The sequence below is a fragment of the Artibeus jamaicensis genome, unplaced genomic scaffold (assembly GCF_021234435.1).
Source record: "Artibeus jamaicensis isolate MK-2021 breed Jamaican fruit bat unplaced genomic scaffold, CSHL_Jam_final scaffold_1689, whole genome shotgun sequence".
Classification (NCBI taxonomy): Eukaryota; Metazoa; Chordata; class Mammalia; order Chiroptera; family Phyllostomidae; genus Artibeus; species Artibeus jamaicensis.
This window is the reverse complement of record NW_026522029.1, coordinates 15,842,760-15,860,970: the sequence shown is the minus strand read 5'-3', so window position 1 is coordinate 15,860,970 and position 18,211 is coordinate 15,842,760. Positions and strand designations below refer to the sequence as shown.

Genomic DNA, 18,211 nt, shown 5'->3' with positions numbered 1-18,211 from the left:
TTTGTTATAAGTTTTGTATTTTATTGCCATGAATTTCTTACTGTGCCTAGTTTATGTTAAACGTCATCGTAGGTAATATATTTATAATTGTTCTTAGTATTAGAATTTTATTATTATTATTAATTTCTTACTGGGCCTAATTTGTAGATTGAGCCTTATCAGAGGTATGTGTGTATCAGGAAAAAGCATGTAGCAACTTCAGGGTTCCTGAAGGTTGGATCGCATTCCCCGGAATCAAGGGCGTATTAGCACTTGCTTGTACTTCCGCTGTCATTCAAGTTCAAGTGAAGCTGCAGCTCTAAGAGTCTGTTTTCACAGGGAAAACCCTAACCTACAGGCTCTGGTGAGATTCGAACTCACGACCCCTGGTTTACGAGACCAGTGCTCTAACCCCTGAGCTACAGAGCCTCGCCTACTTGCTCTTTAACTCCTCTTGAATTTGATCATAGGGTCTGATCGTGTGTATGTGTGTGTGTGTGTGTGTGTGTGTGTGTGTGTGTAGGCGTGTGTGTGCGCGCGCTTCTGAGCTGTGGACAAAGACATCACTGCGCTCTCAGAATCTCAGCATCCTCTCCCATTGGTTTTGCCAAAGGAAGAGCAGCGCCCCGCCCCCAATCCGCCTGGTGGGGTTCGGCTGGGACCAGGGCAGCGGCGCGGGGAGGGGGTGCGGGGTGCGGGGTGCGGCGGGGTGACGTGGGGTGGGATGAGGCGTCAGCGGGAAGCAGAGCCTGGCCCACCTGCCGGGATGCGGGGTTGGGTCGAGGACCAGGTGCAGCTGCTTCCTTCGCCCCGCGCCCTTCCTGCAGCAGCGCAGGTCACTCTGATGGTCTCCCAGGTCTCCAGGCTTCAGTTCCCAGTGCCTCGTCCCAAATCTCCGACGTCAGGTGTTAGGAGAGAGGCCGAGAGCGAGGCAGGGCCAGGTCCAGGCAGCCGGGGGCGCAGCGGCCTGGACAAAGCTCTTCCTGGGCTGGACGGTGGGTCCGGGCCTGCTTCTCGCTCCACCGCGTCGCTGGATCCAGACACACGAGCTCTGGACACGGGAGCCCTGGCAAGATACGAGGAAACTGCCACGTTTCACTAAATAAAGGAGCCTTGTGGAGACTGAGCTTGGAAAACCAGCAACCACAACACAAGGAGAGGGGTACAGGAGACTCAGCCCCATCTACTCCCTCTCATAGGTTTGTTGGTCAGGAATCTGGGGAACGCTCCAGAATTTCTGGAGAATCCTTTGGAAGGGCAGGCAGGGCAGGAAATCTCCTGAAGGACCCCGCACTATGGCCCGACATCGCAGTCTGCAGGGGCTGAGAACAAGGGAGGGGGCCCTCTTGCCCAGATCAGTGGGTTGGCCGGGAGAAGCATCAACCTGTATCAGCTGGACGCTTGTTGAGTTACAGAGAACACAGTGACCCTGGGCTCCTGATCACAGGTGGGGCCAGGCCCTAAGGGGCCTGGGCCAGGGGTGCTGTGGGAGGGGAGGCGAGGCTGGAGTCCCTCAGTGCCCAGCGCCCCATCTCAGGGCTGTAGGAGTTACTCAGGACCTCAGTGACACCCATACTCTGCTGTCTCCCCATTGCTCAGTGATTTCGGACTTCTCTCCTGGTCCAATAAATTCCAGAAACAGCCTCCCCCCACCCCACCTCCTCCCCCTAGGATGCAGCCGGGCGTTGACCGTCAGAGTCTATCGTGTAAGACTTGGGAAACCACAGTGGTAATGTCGGGATGGCCAAATGGTCTAGAACTCCAGACTCAAGTTATGTTTCCTGTTCTGGAGGTTCCTGGTCTCTGAAGTGCCACGACACCTTGTGCTTTTTTCCTTAGTGGTTCAACTAGCCAGTCATCTACACTTGGTTCCTGGGTTTTTTGTTTTGTTTGTTTGTTGTTCACTCCCTCAAGATGATGACATTGCTGAAAACATTTCAGGTCTTCAGTGGCAAAGACATGCTCATGCTGGTGAAGTAAGTTAATACCTCCCTCTGAGACTTTGTCTCAAAATGATGTGACTTAGATGTCTTTTGTTTTATGAAGGTAAAAAAAATGCATTCTATGATGTTCTACATAAACTAAGATCTTGGTCTTAAATTTAGGACTTTAAGTTTTCATTGCTTTGACATTAAATTAGTTTTTCTTCCTGTATAGCTTTTCAGTTACTAGGTGGCAATCTTTCGCCTACAACTTACCTTGTGGAAACACCAATCCAGCCCATGGCTGGCCTCGCCTGATGTGGTCAGGAGCGCTTGGAGGTGCCTGGTGGTAGGAGGCAAACTACGTGCCCCTCAGGCTGCTGGAGAGCCTGAGTTCGGGTTCTGGGCCACGCAGCAGCCACACACAGAAGCAGATGTCAATGTAACAAGACAATAGATTTTAAAAACGCTGTCCAGTAGAGGAAAACAAAATCAGAATCAACAGTGCCAATGATAATATCACACGAATCAACATTTTTCTAGGGTGGGTTCTTTTCTAAGGGTTTTAAATACTTGAGAGAAGATCTATACGCTGGAAGAGAAGAAGGGCACAGCAGGGAAAGGCATGTTTATGAAATAGAGTAGGAGTCAAAGCGATCCTTCGTGGACCAATAACACAAGAGCCATAGTCAGCCACGTTTGAGGAACTTGCCTCTGTGAACCCGAAGCCTTCTTTCTCCCCATGACTAATTTCACGGAAAAAAAATACCAATGAAAACTTGCTTTATGGAAGTTATGGGCAAAACTTCAGTGGCTTGTAATTCTAGTATTCACATATTTAAGTTCCCTTTTTCTTTTAGTTCGTAACATCCAACTTCAGGGATGCCTGCACATGATCCATGGCCCACTGGACCAGACAAATGTGTTGAGAGATAAAAACTCTTAAGACTTTCAAGACAGCAATTGCAGTGTTGAATCCCAAGAGCAGGGACCTTCTGAGCATGGGTCTGGGGCAGGAGGTGAGCTGGTGACTGTGACATGGTGAGAAGTGTCATTAGCAGAATAGAAACTGAAAGACCATTTTGAAGGTAAAGATCAGGCAGTAAGGAGAGAGTGACAGGCATGAAACATGTGGCATATTCCCTGGAATCGAGATCAGCAACTTCTTGGTTTCATAGAGGGACCCACCCACAGGCCTCAGGTTAGTTTTGCAGAAACAGCATTTGCAATGAACTTTCGAACAGTTTTATAGAAGGTCACTAATATGCTAAGGTCTAGACCACAACTGTCCTCATCACATTTCCAAACCTTCTTTTCAAGACTTTCCTGCAGGAGAGCCTACTTAGGACTAAAAGTCACTGGCTTACAAGACCTGAGGCCAGTGCTTCTCTTTTGGAAGGGCGTGGTTTTAATCTGTTAAGGCAGACAGGGAGGTTGCAGGGAGTGAAACCATCTGGGGGAAAGGCTTCTGGGTTAGGAGGTCAACACAACATCTGCAGCTTCTGTAGTAAAATGACAAAGAGTAGAAGCTGTGCCCCGCAGGGCTCTGAGGGGAAACAGAGGAAGAGAACAGCTCAGAAAAGGAGCCAATCTTGTGAGGAAGGAGGTAGGAAAAACCACCCTTCTGCATTCAAACTATTGGTGGCTAGGTTTATCCCAAAGTAACTGTTTTCCCCTCTGTATTTGGAAAATAATGATCTCTGGTTTCTTAACAAGTTTGGAATATTGATACCCATCTTTGTAAAAATTCACTTAAAAGTTTAACCTCTCCAGTAGCAGCTTCTATGTCCAAGATTTTTTTTTTTTACATTAGAACAATACAAATCACAGAAAAGAATGTAGCCTGTAACCATGAACCTGAGAAAGGAGAAATCTGGTTTCGAATTAGCAGGCAGCTGGTGGCCATGGGCTCAGGTGTGAAGAGATTTCATCAAGGAAAGATCACCTTGGGTTTTGATAACTACCAGTCCACCTTTCCAGAAATGAAAAGGGAAAACGACTTGAATGAACTGAGAAGAGCTTCATATGCATCTGAATAAAAGATGGTCACTTTTGCAGGTTCGCTCCTAGGAACATCCTTGCAAGTGAGAGAAGAAAGGCAGCCAGCGAGTGTGTGGGCACTGCCTAAGAAATGAAGAAATGGAAACACTTCAAACCGGCTGTGCAGGGTTCCTTGTCTGGAAGAACCGGACTTCTCTGACAACAACCCATCCCTACGAATCTGTGCAGGAAACCCGAGCTGGCTGGGTTCCAAGTTCCTGAGAAAGAGTTTCAGAGCTTTGATTTTCTTGAGTAAGTTGCAAAGATGCACTTAGAGATTTCAAGAAAGAAATGTGGGGGCAGACCCAGAAGGAAAGAGAGGGGTTAGGCTAGATGGGTAGAAAAGGGGGAAAAGAAAGTTGTGACAGAGCTCAATATCTGTTAAGGCATATTCAAATTAATAATAAATAAGGTGTCCATTTCTGAAGAGCAGAGCGGCCCAGCGGAAGTCATAACCCAGAGGTCAATGGATTGAAACCATTCTCTGCTACTGTCCAGTCGATGCACATTGTCTTGTTAGATTCCAGGATTCGCACAAGAACACCAGGCAGAAAAAAAATCCTGTCACTCGTGACGATGATGCTGTTGCTTTGTAGTTCTTGTCCTTTTTTCATGTTGATGAAAATTAATCTTGATCAAAATTGTGTCTTTATTAACTTTTTAAAGCAATATCATGTTGGGAAACAATGTAGCATCTTGGTCATTTTCTACATGCTGCAATCTTATCACTACTTCTTTGCTGAGGTGCTAACACGTCTCAGAATGAAGACCCACGGTGACAGAGGCCACCTGCCTGATCCTTCCTGTCTTTAACTAGGATGGAGCTCCAGATAAAGTGTGAAATTAAAAAACCAATAGGACAAGGGTAAAAGTCGGCTCTCTGTGTGCCGGTGCATTGCCTGCGGCTCCACTTTCATCGGAGGCAAGAGTGGCCAGAGACATGGCTGAAATGGCAAATGCAGGGGGAGAGGTGAGGGGGGTGAGGAGGACAAGGAGAGGGGACTGAAGGAAAGGGGGAGAAAGGTGGGCGTGTTGAAAGTGAGAGGTACACAAACGTTGAAGTGAGTTTTCAGGGAGTTAGCTTTCCAGACAGAAGCATGGCAATAAAGATTCCAGGAAACTCCAGCTCTGAAAGAAAATAACAGAGAGAAGAATGATAATTGACCCTCCTGCTATCACTGATTTTAGATGCTCCTGAAGCTAGCTCTTCCCACTTACTGAAATCCAAGGTCAGGGGCCTGTTTGTCCCACAGACCTGCAGTCTCCAAGGCTCTGTCTGCAGCATTAACTGCAGGAATATTCCCCACCCTACTGGGGCACAACTTTCCTAGTAATCCCCCTGCAATAAATACTCCCCACCAACTGTCTGCATAATGAAGAAAGAATTTAGGGTTAAATGGAATGCTCACTATAATCAAACTCAGTTGGCACCACTGAAGCCGGAGGATGGGACCAGTGTTCCTGGAACACTGTATTGATTTACAAATTAAAAATCGCCTGGCCCTGAGAGCCTGGGTAGCTCAGTTGGTAGAGCATCAGACTTTTAATCTGAGGGTCCAGGGTTCAAGTCCCTGTCCAGGCGACTGCCCCCCTTTTTACTAAGGGCAGTTAATAAAGTCCAGATAACAGAGCCAGTTTACAAACACCTCCACAAGTGGGGAAACTTAGCAAAGACATTGCCCTAAAAACTTCAAGTTCCAGTGTTTTCATTAATTATCCTTTCCCACTGTTAAAGGAAACACTTCCCCAAGTTTCTAAGAGGAGTTGAAAAGGGGCACCATACAGAAATAAACTAGTGATAGGATGATTGAAAAATAAGTCAACTGAAAGTTCTCTTGAAATGATTCATTAATCTGGGAGTGAAGGAGAGCAATTTGGGTGGACCTGACCAGAATGTGGGAGAGCAGTGCCTTCTAGGTTCTCTGAGATTCCCCACGGTCTCAACAAGCTCTTCCTACATGGGAAATTGGTGGATCCTTGCAAAAGACCCTGGTTGGAAAACATTTGAAATTGTCTTAGCTATTATGTTTTGTGTTGACATGAAACAGTTCCTGTTGTTATCTGGGGGGGTAGGGTTATGGTTGAAAACCCCAATCATGGCCTTCTAGTGCCACATGGTGTCTCTGGGCTGTGCCTGAAATTACGCCGCTGGGACCACGCAGGCACAGAGACTTCAGCGTGTTCTTTATTTCTTTGTTTTTAGCCAAATAACATGCCATCAAAATACTACACTAACACAAAATCCATTGGGTTAGTTCTCTTTCTCTCTCACTATATTATTAATTTGAAATAATTAGGTCCATGTCATTTAGATTCTCTGCCCCATCCTTGTTTATTTTATTATTTTTGTGAATACATGTCTTAGTTGGTCTTTAGCAGAAATGCAGTGATTAAATGAAGCTAGATTAGATCTTAAACTCGGCAAAGATAATGAGTTCCTCTGGCTCAGATACATTTGGCTGAAGTAACAATTAAAATCCTGCCTGGATAGAAACTTGAATTCTGGGCCTTCAGACTAAAGCTCTGATATTATAACCACGGAGCTATCCAGTATCCCACCAGAAGTGATAGCTCATACTATAAATAACTAAATTGCTTAAGTAATTTCTATCTTTAGGAAAGGCTGGGGACACCCATAGCTTCAAAAACTGGCAGGATCTTCCAAAAGTGTGGCTGGGCCACCTAGGTTGTTAATCACTAAGCAGACAATTTACCCTCCACATTGCATTCATTAAGCAGCCAATTAATGTGCACAGTTTCAGGGAAAATAAAGATTATACACAGAGTGAATTATTGCCAAAGGGCATTCTTCAGTCCGGGCAGAAGCTGAATAAGGTCGTCGGAGACCTCATTTACTCACATAGGTTTGAAGAGCGGCGCTCAGGCTCTCTCACCAAGCCTCAGGGAGACGCTGAGGACATGAATCTTCCAGAGAATGAAAAGAAGCTTGTAACTTTGACACAATGCAGCGTTGCAGCGTAATCAAATCCGGGGGCCCCTTTCATATATATTGTATTTTGCAGTTTTAGAATGAATGGAGCGTGTAGGTTCTGTTAACCTAAGAGTAAAGGGTCCTTCAAAGTGAGAGGCAACAAGCATTTATTTGACATCAGTTAAGAATGGCTATTTGGGATGCACTGGCTCAGGCAGAAGCCCATATAGTGTTCCAGTCAGGGGACAAAGGCAAGAGGTCTGTTTGAGCAAGAGAAGGGGAACAATGACATCAACAGAAGGAAGGCGTCGCTGTCGGTGCAGAAAAGCTAATCTAGTGACACTGATTCTAAATATGTTCTATTTTCAGTCTAGTAGTCATCGTATCTCCTTTTTTGTTATCTTTGAAAACAGTTCTTTGGGGCACAATGTTGCTTTAGGCCCAGTCTAAGGTTATTTTGTCCTGTTTTAGTATCCAAAGATTTGAGACCCGAAACGGGTAAAGGCCTCTGGAGAGGCAGCTCGGACTCCATTTTAAAGTGGCTCCGTTTCTATTCTTTTTCACTGGTCTTTAGAACTCGGGGGTGGGGGGAAATCCAGGGCTTTCCCAACCCACCCCGCCACCCCCAATTTTTCTAACTCATTCAAAGACAGAAATGAGCTGGCAGACGAGGCAGGAACTGCCTGCCTCTTGATACAGCGGCTCCTTCCTCCAGCGTCACAGCGACAGCCTCCGGCATCTACGAAAACTGTTTTTTTTCCTCTTGAACTTCTTAGACTTGCGTCATCACGCACGTTCTGGGCGTGAAGAGACATTAGCCTCGGATCACAGCACGAATTTGAGCTTGTCAGGATGGCCGAGTGGTCTAAGGCGCCAGACTCAAGCTTCCGCTTCCCGTGCTCGGGCTTTCTGGTCTCCGTATGGAGGCGTGGGTTCGAATCCCACTTCTGACAAGACCTTTTGTTACTGTTGTAATACCGGGCAGGAAAGGAGCAGGTAGAAGGACCTCACGGGAGTGAGGCTCACGGAGCCGCACCTCCCGCAAGTTTCCTCTTACGCGTCCAGAAAGTGAAAGCGCGCTGGCACTGTGCCAGCACGCCGGAGTGAGTGCTTTTGCCGTCACCCCTTCCACTCCAGGGACGCGGGGTGAGAGGTGCAGGGTTACTTCTCAGCACCGTGTTCTCTGCCTCCACCTTGGACGCCTGAGCCGGCGCAGCGCGGTTTCCCTGCGGACCACGAAGCGCGGTGCCGTTCGGCCCGGAGGCTGGCCTCCCGCAGTTCCCAGCACGAGGCCTGGGCCCACCCGGGCCTGAAACCGAAGTCACCCTGACTCCACCTTGGCGCCCAGTGATTTCAGCTCCATTTCAGAGACTCCAGCATTCGGCACGAGCCCAGCTCGTCCGCGAGGACGCGGGAGCTGGTCAGCGAACTGCCCCTAACTCTGCTCAAAAACGAAGGTGCCTGAACAGCGCGTTACTGTGCTCTCGGCCTGGTGCCTCTAATGCGTGGCTGTCGGAGAGTGTGACCTCCCGCCCTACGTCTTGCCCACCCGAAGAACTTGCCCAACTTGCTAAACGCACAGAAATCCGAGCATCACTTCTGTCGATTCCCTTTCACAGTTCAAGAATACTTACTCTGCACCTGTAGTCGTGGCCGAGTGGTTAAGGCGATGGACTAGAAATCCATTGGGGTCTCCCCGCGCAGGTTCGAATCCTGCCGACTACGGTTGGAGCTCTGTTTTGCTAAACCGCTCACCGCGGGGCTCCCGCAGAGAGAGCACCTGCACCTGTCTCTGACCACAGCGGCTGCAGGTATCTTACCTAAACGTGCCCTAACGTACCCCGCAACACTCCAGAGCCCCTTCTCTCCCATGTGTTGCCCACAAAAAGCCCAGTGAGTAGGGTTGTTTCCTCAAAAACTTTGCTCGAAGGGCAGGGCTCAAGGCTGTCTCCGTTTCACTCTCCCAAACCCTATTAAGTAAGCTGTTTCAAAAAGACAATTTCGTGAAAGTGTTTCCTAGTAGAAAATAGTCAAAGTCTCAAAAGAGGAGCTGTTTTTACTTTATTTTAAAATGTATCATAGTGTAAAATTGGTAATAGGAACTCAGAAAAAATATTTTTATGATGATGAAGAGATCAAGATCTCTTGGAAATTAAAAATACTGTTAAAAACCCTGTTATTAGACTACCCAGGACACCAGCTATAACCCACCAGAGAGAATAACTTGTTTAAGAGGTTTTATCTCTATATTTTGCAAGTGCTACTTAGTCCTGTAAAAAGACTTCCTTTGGGAATGTTTTGGCTCTACTCCCATGAGTTACAGGATCACAGTTTCCTCAGGCGCTGGAATTGTATTGGGCGAACATAGTCCAGTCTGGTACAAGGTCCCAGGCCTTAGAAGGTGCGCACTATAATGGTTTTGCATGGAATAGATGTTTTGCAAGTTCCTTGTATTTATTTGTTCGTTTTGAATCGCCGAGACCATTGGAAGGAGAGGTGGGTCCTTTGCACGTTTGCTCATCCGGGTTAGCAGGCGAGTTGGGTTTTTTTGGTTTCCTCCTTCCACGAGCGCCCCCGAGCTCAGCGGCGGCCGAGCGGGGCGTTCTCTGGTCGCCAGCAGCTGTTTGTTCAGCGAGGAAGGCCTCTGTCGCCTCGCTCAGTTTGCAGGTTCTCTTCCGCTGTGTAGGAAGTCGTTCTGCAGTCCTGGGAGATGCCTGCGCACCCGCTGGAAGTCTCACCAGCACGGACTCCGGGGAGCATCTGGCTAAAGCTGCGGAGCGTCCTGGCTGCGCGGGGCAGCCAAGGCAACGCCGAATGGGGCGGGACTCAGCAGGGTGTGGAGGGTGGACTCGGGAGAAACCGCGGTCAGGACCTGGAAACCTGATCTGCAGCTGAGTCCAGGAAAAGGTCTGCGCAACAGCAGTAAGCACACCTTGAGTGCAGTTGGGAGCCTTCGCTGGGCACCTGCCTCACGATGGAGGCGAGCAGATGACCTTGAAATGCGGCGTCTCTCATCCTCTCCTTAACCATCGCTACATGTGACAAAATTCAGACTTTTTCTTCAAGCACAACTTTCCAATTTTGTCTCAAACACATTTCTATTGCAAGTTTTCTTCTGCGAATTTGCCAGAAATCGATACATTAAAGCTCGCTGTCTTACAGGAATTAGACCTGATAACTACGTAATCTAGGTGGAGAAAAATATCTCATGGCCGAGATTTAGCAGACTTGCAGATAAGAGACATGAAATCTCTAAATTTAGTTTACCTATCTGTCTATATAGGAACTAAGAATACCAACTTCACCAGGTTTTTAAAGACTAAATCATATCATCAATAAAAGACGTTCAATCCAGGGATGTTATGTCTAAGAAATTCTTGCTCATTGTTTCTGAATGAAGAAAGCAAGGACTGGGACTACTAACTTTCCGAGTTAATTGTAGGGGGGAGGTAGACTTCATAGGTTAGGGTACTCGGCAAAAAAAGTAAATTAAAAAATAAGATAAAATCCCTTAGGATTTGTCTCAAAAGAGTGTCGTGAGTGGATGTAGATTAAAAATGTTAACTGACTACGTTCAGTAGAATTCCTCTAACTCACCATGTAGAAGTATGGGAGGATGCTCTCACGTGGGGTTCCATGGTGTAATGGTCAGCACTCTGGACTCTGAATCCAGCGATCCGAGTTCAAATCTCGGTGGAACCTGTCCATCTATTTTCCTTTTTCCGCCTCTGGGAGAATTATTCTCCAGGTTAAATGACCTGGTGTCTCCTGACATCTGAGTTCCTGAAGTCCCGACATTCCTACATCCGTGCAGAATAAAATTCCACCCTGGTTTAACGGGATGTATTTTATAAGGAAGAAAAGCGCGTCGGGAGGTCAGAGTGAGAAACACTGACGGCAAATACACCTTGTGATAGAACATTTGCCCTCCTTTGAAGAGAAGTCCGGCGAAGACTCCTTGTGCTGCTGAGCCAGATTCACCGTTTGGTCATGGCCGAGTGCTTAAGTCGGTGACCTAGAAGTCTGTTGGGATCTTTGGAACCTTTTGTAAAGGTTCCTTTGTAAACTGGAACCTTTGCACAGGTTCCAATTCTGCGTCCTACAGTCAACACGTACTCGTGTGGGAACTGGCTGTGTTTCCCAGGAAGGAAAATCTCCCAAGGCGATAGTTCTTGGTCCCAGTGAAAAACTCCATATGTCCCTCCCATAATAGTACTTCTCCATCATTTATTACTTTAAAAAAAAAAGGAATTAGAACACAGTCCTAATAGTAGTTTTTTTTCCCCTCCTCTCCACTCCCAAGAGAGCCTGGGCTTTGGTGATGCCCTCGGTTTCCTGCCGTCAAAAGCCCGCACTGAAGGCGGCCTTTCCTACAGAAAACACTGTTTGCTTTCCAAGTAGTCGGACCCTTCTACAAACATGTAGAAAATTCCAGGAAATCTTGGATCATCTAACGGAAAAGCCAAGACTCAGAGCGAAATGGTCACCAAGTAGTAAATCCAAAATGGGTATTGATAAGCAAACCACTACACATTTCAAGAAATTAGGGAAAGACATGTTCTTCGTAATTCAATCAAAAAGAGTCGACGAAGACATGCCAGGCTGGCTCGTCCTGGGGTCCAGGACAGTGGTGGAGAGAGAGGGACTAAAAATGGAATAAGGTTTTGACTCATTCTGGGCACCGAGTTCAGATGCCACATCCCACTATATGATTAACAAGTGTGAGTTAATGTATTTAGAGAACGCTAACCACTGAGTATCTCCCTGGGAATCCCTAGGAGGAGTCAATCTATCTCTGCCTTGGCAGCTTGCCATTCAGTCTCTTTCCACCCCCATTTTTAAATGAAAAAGCATTCTCCATTTCTGAGAGCAGCTGTGTACCTTCTTTCTTTATTATTTGATAAATTTACCCAAGGGCTTAGCAATTTTATCTTTTTTCAGATAAAATGTCAGCTTTGTAAATAATCTCCATTTTATGTTTCTATTCTAAAGCATTATGTGAGCCATTTTCTTCATTTCCTTCCCTGAGATTTCTTTGTGTAATATTTGTTGATTTTCTATTGTTTTTCCAATGTATCACTGGATCAATGCTGTTCAGTCTTTATTTCTTTATAATATGTAATTTAAAAATCCATCTAACTGTGTTTGGCTACACAAAACATTTTCAAAGTAATTCTTTTGATCATGTGTATTCGTATACCGAGGCCCACAGAATGGAGGACACCAAATGTCCAGGCCCACGTCAATAATCTACAGCCAGGTCAGCCTGCACTTACCAGAAACACATCACTGTCAAGGTGAGGTAAGTCCTTGGCCAAATCATGGTCCCTGAAAACAGAAAGACGGAGATCGAAGTCACTGGTATGTTGTTTCAGTGGACAAGAACCATCTTCCTCAAACCGCACTCTGCCCAGTCTTGTACTTGCCCTTCCTTAGCCCCGCATCTCTTCTGACTCCCTGCCTGTGGCTGCGCCCGTGGGTGTCCACACTCCTCTCTCCCACCCTCTCTCTGCTCCTCCTCTTCAGCGTGTCCGCGCGGAACCCTTTCCCCTCCGTTTTCCTCCAGGTCAAGGTGGAATCACATCACCCCACCGCCTGCCTCTGCCCACGCAGGGAGATACCTTGATTCCAGGTTCTTCTCTGACCCCCTCCTCTACAGTGGACGGGGACTCCATCCCCTTCAAGGACTGGATGCACTGCAGTAGAGAAATGTGAACGGCCAAGGTCGCGGTCATGGGCATTCGTGGTCATGCTTCTCTGCTTCATCACGTATTTCCAAGCACTTCCGAGAGTCCAGCAAGCAGTGAGGGAGCAGGCAGTGGAGGCGGAAAGTAAAGGAAACTGAGGGCATCTTCCATTGTTTGGGGAACGTAGTTGGAGAGATGAAAACGAGGTCACCCTGTCCGAGAAAGAGGACAGGAGGGTTGTGGGCCCTCTTCGTGGTGAAGGAAGCAGAGGCCAAACGTGAGAAGAAAAGCCTAGCAGAGGATGGTTTCGATCCATCGACCTCTGGGTTATGGGCCCAGCACGCTTCCGCTGCGCCACTCTGCTCTCGCCCGCAGCGTGGTGAGCATTTTACAGGCTCAAATCTGACCACTTGCCCAACACCTGCATTTCCGTGTTGAACGTGGTTTCTGTCTTCATCATTTCTTTCTTTCCTGTGTTCATCTGTTCTCGGTTTTGTCTTCTTTCCCATCATACATTCCAAGTCACCTTCAGTGTCATTGCCACACAGCTTCCAGCAAATCTTCAGTCCATGCAGGTCTCCAAGCCTGGATGGATCCTTCCCCAAGTCCGTCACCACTTTCACTCTGGTGATTATTTTGGGAGAGAATGGCGTTGAAAACGCTTTTTCTGTTTACTAGCGATTGAGAATTACACACCCAGACTGCGCAGCCGGACTCCCCTGGCTCACTGGCGGGTTCAAACATCAACTCTCCTACTTACTGTGATTTGAGTGATTACGTAAGATTTCTGCATCAGTTTCTTATCCTTTAAAATGAGGATACAATGGTGTAATATGCTTCAAAGTGCTTAGAAAACATCCTTAGCAGAGAGCGATCTTCCCATTAAAGGCTGTATTTTATTTATTTTGCTAGATAAATATCTCAATCAAGGCAAAGAATGATTTTGTTGTTGTTTTTACGAAAGTAAGACAGGTGTGAAAAAGCGTTTGGCTCTGTGACTTTTCACAATGTCCAAACAGCAGTGTGACCCAGAGTAAAGTATGTCACAACCAGCAGCCAGAAGTTCCCACAGGACCCCCGACACTTCCCACCAAGATAACCACTCTCCTCTTATCTAATAACACAGGAAACTTTCGCATTAAAAATGTATATAAGTACAAGTGTCCAGATTCACTATTTGTGTGTTTTCTTTCACTCAGTAGTATATCGAGGGTTTGTTGACTTGTATTGCCGTACGGTGTTGCATTGTAAGAACTCGGCACAGTCCTCTCACAGTTATTCTACTGTTGAGAGCACAAAGTTGCATGTAAACGGCAACTTTTCTACAGTGGTGGCTGCGGGGGGGGGGGGGGGCCGGGGAGGGATAGTCCTTGCTCTGAACAGACCGGAGAGTCACCGGGGTCTGCAGAGTCCCTGTCGTTTCCCCGCTCCGGATCCCACTTTGAGTTCACGTGAGCCGGGGATTCCCAGCCAACCATTCCTAAAAGGGGGACAAAAAAAACAACAACTAGAAATAACGACGGGAAGAAGAGTATGTCCCGTCAATTATGAACCCCGACCACTCGGTCGAGAGCTCTCTGGTGTGACCATTACACCACAGGCCCCCACGGGCAGGAGCGACGCCGGCGCCCTCACCGGTGGCAGGTGTCAGCGCGTCTGAACCCGAGAGTCGTCCCCGTCCAGCGCGGAGACTCGCGTCCGGGGTCCCGCCCGCTGCCGCCTAGGCAGCCGCCCCTTGTGCGCACGGCCCCGGTGCTCAATCCCGCAGCTGTTTGGGATCCGCAGAGGGCGGCCCGCGCTTCTCCGCCGCTCTCCGGCGGGGCCGCCCGGCCGCAGGGCGGCTCCACGTGCAGGGGCCGCTGCGCTGCCGGGGGACGCGCGGCTGCTCCCGACCCCGCGCCCGGACGCCCGGAAGGGACGCCGGAAATGCTGGCCTCGGTTCCCGGAAACGCTCTGCCGGTGTGGACCGGAGGGCGCGGACGGAGAGCTCCAGCGCCTCTAACCGGAGCTGGTCTGACAAAGCTTCGACCTGCCTCTCCCAGGCTCCTCGGCAGTGAGAGTCCCTGGGTCCAGAAGGGGACGTGAGTGTCCGGGCCTGTCCACCGCCGGGGATGGCGGGCACTCGGCCGGAGCGGAAGGATGGGAACCGTCGGAACCGAGGGCGGAGCCGGGAAGCAGGCGTCTGGCCTGAGGGTAACAATGGCAGAAGGCAGTACTGGGGCCTCCACACGACCCCTGGGAGAGAATCGCGAGCCCCCAGGACGTTTTTGATGCACAAAGACAGCCGCTCCGCGGGGGGAAATTCCTCCGCAGGAACGAGCCGCTAGTTAACGCGGGCGGGGCGCAGGGTGCCCTCTGCGCGGGAGTGGCTGCCTCCCCCACCCGCGGCCTCTGATCCACTCACTCTCCGAGGGGCCACAGTCACTGGGAGGAGCTACCTGGAGTAAAAACAAAAACGTGGCCACAGGAAGTGATTTCTTCCAGTGAATTCAGAACTCTGGCTTGCAATGTGCAATCCCCCTCCTCTGTTAACTAATGAGCCACAGGATCAGACTCAGTGACGGGCCTGCATGGCCGACTCCGCGCCGAAGAGCGTGAAGACTGGTAATTAGGAAGGAGAAATTCCATGCCGACTGATGTGTCCGTGCTATGGACACAGAATTAAGCAGAATACCAAGCACTGGCTCTGCCCATGGAGATTTTGGTTTATAATGATGGAAAAGCCAGAAAGTATTAATAAATTAACATCCACATTGGAAGTCTTAGGGGTACTGAAGGTAACTGGGGGCTGATAGCCTATTCTTCAAATAAGAATAAAAACTGCATGTTCAACTTTGACCAGAGATTGAAAATACGATTTAGAAGGGAGCCTTGGCCCCCTCACCTTTCCATATACAAGATACAAGATAGGAGCACAATCGATGGACTGGTTTCACACAATTCCATCGTGAAAGTCAAAGAGAAGTGGAGGGAACGTTGATGAAGGGACCCCATTCTAAGCTAGGGCTATAGGTCCCACGTGCCTGCTTTGAACTGTGAAAGGTAGGTGACTTTAGGGAACACTGGCGGTTACCTGGGTTTCCGCCCTCAGTATAAGTGTGAGTGTGGACTGAGATCCGTTCCACATGGCAGGAGGTGCTGGTCAGGCTGAGGGAATTGGACCGAAGTCTTCGTGTTCACTCAGGCATTTTATTTATTTTCCCCAGACAAAGTACTGTTGGCTAATTCTCCCCCACTTTTTCTACAACAAAAAATTTATTAGTCCAAAGATTCATACCATATTTTGGCTCTGTATCATATTGAATAAAATCTGTGAAACCCCCTTTCCACAAGTGTGCCCTAGGTGCACACACATACCATTTTGCAAACTATTTCAGAGGGCTGGTCAAACACTTGAATTCCATGGACCTCAAGCTAAGAGTCTTCTACATTGGACTTTATGTCATAACCTGAGTTTTAACTAAATAAGAAACGTTCTGTAAGAGATTAAGCATTATATTGCTAAAGTAAAATCATCTCTTAATCGTGGCCGAAAGTTTCAGTAAACTGGGTCTTGTAAATTAGGTCAACATCGCATCCATGACTGAAGCCAAGATACAAGTTAAACTGGTCTTCAGAGCGCTCTTGAGGCACAGATACTGGAGATGCTGTTTGGGGAGATGACTCAGGCATAGGTAGGTCAGATGGAATGGAGAGGAATAGGCCCATTTTAATCACAGGGTAACTTAAAGGGAAGTCTTTGGTCAAATGGGATAAAATCCCAGAAGTTTGGAGATGCAGAAAATATGACTAAAAATTGTACTTTTGGGTAAGTCAATGAATATTGACTGAATAAAATCATCTGAATGTCTTATACAGGATAAGATGAATATAGACTTTAAAATAAGTCAACAATGACAAGAGTAACCAATGAATACATAAATAAGTGGATCCACAAAGCAAAGTCTCCTCCCTCTCTCTCTTGCTCTCTGCTTCCCTTCTCTCTCTCTAAAAATCAATAAGCAAAAAAAAAAATTAAAAATACTTGAGTAGTAATGTCTGCTTCACATAGAAAACAGGGAGAGCCCTCCACAATCCTACAACTCAAACTACACTAGCAATACTTTGGTGTATTTTCTCCCACCATCCAGATATTTATAATGCAAATGTTTTACCTAACTGAAGGAATACAGTATATACATTTTTCATTTAACATGAAAATTTCTCATTCTCATTAAACAAATTTAACATTAAATTTCTCTTCTCATTTAACATTATATCATGTGCTTCTTCCCTGAGCTATCACAAACTTTCAAAATATTGTTTTTAATACTTTGTAAAAATCTTACTGCTATGTACAATCTAAGTTAAATAATCATTCCCTTCCCCCATTGTTGAAAATGTTTGTTATTTTAATTATTTTATTGTTATAACTAAAAGTGTCATAAATGTCTGTGTATATAAGTAATATGCTTTAGTTTGGATTGCTTCCCTAGAAGAGTTTTCTTCAAAATTAGCTTCCCTGAGTGGAATTTAGAAGTTGTTAAAGTGGCGACAAGGGCCTTGTCCCAGATGGAGAAGGGATTTGTAATAGCTTCTCCCTATTCACCTGGTCCCTGGGCTGCAGCTGCCCTCTCTGGGGAAGGTTAAGAGGAGAGGTTTTCCTGAGGGATGAGTTCTTCCAGCATCATTTCCTTCAGCTCTTAGACCCTTCCTGCTCTCTCACCTGTATCTGCACTTAGGTCAGATTTCAACCATTTCTGCAGATCTGGACCTGCCATCCTCTGCAATTAATTGCCTGTGTCATTCACTCAAAATAAATCTATATATGTACACATGCTATTGGTTCTGTTTCCCTGGAGAACTCTGACTATGGACACAGTCTTTTTTTTAAGGCATACGTAATGCAAATATCTTCTCTAAGATTAGCCTTGTACTTGCTTACTGGTAGCTAGTAATGAACAAAATTTTCCAGTGTTGGTGAAGTCTAATTTACGCATAAATATTTTCTTTTGTGGTGACTTCCTTTTTGTGCTGTTTTAGGAATTCTTGCATACTCTAAAGTCATGAAGAAATTATTCTGTTATCTTTCAGAAGCATTATTGCCTTACCTTTCATGTTTAAATATACAGTTCGTGTGATTAAGTTTTGTGTATATTGTAATTCATTTATTTTCATATTGATATACAGAGGAGCCACCAATTTATTGAATTTCACTTTACTGGAAACAAAAACAGTCTTCCCCTAAAGCACTGCATGATCATGTTTGTTTTAAATCAAATGACGGTATGAGTGGGTCTGTTCAGGATGTTTTCTCCCATCCCAATGTTTCGTTATCCATCCTAGGAAGTGCCACACTGTCTTGATCGCCATGGTTTTATAATGGCAGTTTTTTTCTTGCATAAAACAATTCATAAAGTCTAATGTCCATTCACAAGCACGTTGCTTGGAGCTTCAGATCTTGTTGAAAGGAGCAATGATGACACTCTTCAAATGCTCCTGGAACTTGGGGTCTCCTCTTCCCGCAAGTGTGTGACCATTTTACCGTTGGCCTCCACACATGTGATCTTGCGGAGGCTCGAGTCCAGGGGCATCAGCCTGGCGTTGCCCAGATGAGCCAGTGCAGCTGGATGGAGCACACACAGCCCCCAGCCGCGCCCTGCGGGTATCAT

The 18,211-nt window shown here is 47.0% G+C and overlaps 1 long non-coding RNA gene and 6 other non-coding genes across 7 annotated transcripts; 4 read left to right on the top strand and 3 right to left on the bottom strand.

The window, feature by feature from the left end:
• Nucleotides 1–335: 335 nt before the first annotated feature.
• Nucleotides 336–408, bottom strand: TRNAT-CGU (transfer RNA threonine (anticodon CGU)). Its single transcript has one exon. It is a non-coding gene; the product is annotated as a tRNA-Thr (tRNA).
• A 5,042-nt stretch (nucleotides 409–5,450) lies between these two features.
• TRNAK-UUU (transfer RNA lysine (anticodon UUU)) lies at nucleotides 5,451–5,523 on the top strand. Its single transcript has one exon. It is a non-coding gene; the product is annotated as a tRNA-Lys (tRNA).
• Nucleotides 5,524–7,719: 2,196 nt separating this feature from the next.
• On the top strand, nucleotides 7,720–7,826 carry TRNAL-CAA (transfer RNA leucine (anticodon CAA)). Its single transcript has 2 exons — nucleotides 7,720–7,757; nucleotides 7,781–7,826. It is a non-coding gene; the product is annotated as a tRNA-Leu (tRNA).
• Nucleotides 7,827–8,516: 690 nt separating this feature from the next.
• On the top strand, nucleotides 8,517–8,598 carry TRNAS-AGA (transfer RNA serine (anticodon AGA)). Its single transcript has one exon. It is a non-coding gene; the product is annotated as a tRNA-Ser (tRNA).
• A 330-nt stretch (nucleotides 8,599–8,928) lies between these two features.
• LOC128625983 (uncharacterized) lies at nucleotides 8,929–14,437 on the bottom strand. Its single transcript, XR_008389851.1, has 3 exons — nucleotides 14,196–14,437; nucleotides 12,495–14,040; nucleotides 8,929–12,201 (listed from the first exon to the last, which is right to left on the bottom strand). It is a non-coding gene; the product is annotated as an uncharacterized LOC128625983 (long non-coding RNA).
• TRNAQ-CUG (transfer RNA glutamine (anticodon CUG)) lies at nucleotides 10,504–10,575 on the top strand. Its single transcript has one exon. It is a non-coding gene; the product is annotated as a tRNA-Gln (tRNA).
• TRNAM-CAU (transfer RNA methionine (anticodon CAU)) lies at nucleotides 12,853–12,924 on the bottom strand. The gene has a single exon. It is a non-coding gene; the product is annotated as a tRNA-Met (tRNA).
• Nucleotides 14,438–18,211: the final 3,774 nt, after the last annotated feature.